At 60.9% G+C, this 961-nt stretch overlaps 1 protein-coding gene across 1 annotated transcript in view; it reads left to right on the top strand.

Moving 5' to 3' along the window:
• The window catches only part of CSMD1 (CUB and Sushi multiple domains 1), a 1232804-nt gene that overhangs the window by 1149215 nt on the left and 82628 nt on the right, over positions 1–961 (top strand). The window lies entirely within an intron of this gene.

Consider the following 961-nt stretch of genomic DNA (forward strand, 5'->3'; position numbering starts at 1 on the left):
GCCGTGCCGGCCTCCCTAGGAAGTCGTGTAGCCTCGATCAGTCACTTAAACCCCCTTGAGAAACTCCCGTGTCTGTGGGGACGACCGTCCCTCCTTTGCTTCTGGAGGCCGGAGTTCGTGGGGAGAGTGGACAGTGGCAGATCCCCTGGGACGTGATGGCAGGGAAGCGGAGTGGGCCACCGGGCACGGGGCGGGAGCTCGGTGCAGACGGGCTTTCAGAGTAAGCGGCCGTGGAGACCAGGGGGCGACGGCAGTGAACAGCGCAGTGTGTGTGCATGTGTGTGCGCACATGTGCACATACGTGTGCATGTGTACATGTGTGCACGTATCGTGTTTGTGTGAATGCGTGTGCATATGTTGTAGGCTGTGGGCATCTGCATGCATGTGCGCTGTGTGTATGTGTGCATGTTTGTGCATGTGTGTTGAATGCATGTGTGTGCATGTGTGTGCAGGTGAGTGCATGCATGTGTGTGCTTGTGTGTATTTTGTGTGTGCGCATGTGTGCACGGGCATATGCTGTGTGTGCATGTGTGGGTATGAGAACGTGCGTGTGCGAGCGTATGTCTGTGTGCATGTGTGTCTGTGTATGTGTGTGCATGTATGTACGTGCATGCATGTGTGTGTGCACGTCTGTGTGTGCACGTCTGTGCGTGCACACGTGTGAGCATGTGTGTGGGTGAAGTGGTCGTCCGGGCAGGGTTGACGGGTCTTGGGAAGGCTGTGAGGCAGAACAGTGAATCCCAGGGGGTGGGTGACATCTGGCCGGTCCAGCGCGTGCTCTGAGACAGGCCCCTGGCATCAGAGGCCGGGCGGCACGGGGCCCTGTACTGCACGCCGCGGGCTCCAGGGCCGGAGGACTCTCCTTGGCTTTTAGAAGCAGCGTCGGGGGCTCAGGCCCCGGTTGCCGAACCTCCAGCCCCGTCGTGTGGGCGCTCCCCCCCCAGGGCGGGCGGGGGGGCGG

The sequence above is a fragment of the Pteropus alecto genome, unplaced genomic scaffold, assembly GCF_000325575.1.
Source record: "Pteropus alecto unplaced genomic scaffold, ASM32557v1 scaffold35, whole genome shotgun sequence".
NCBI lineage: Eukaryota > Metazoa > Chordata > Mammalia > Chiroptera > Pteropodidae > Pteropus > Pteropus alecto.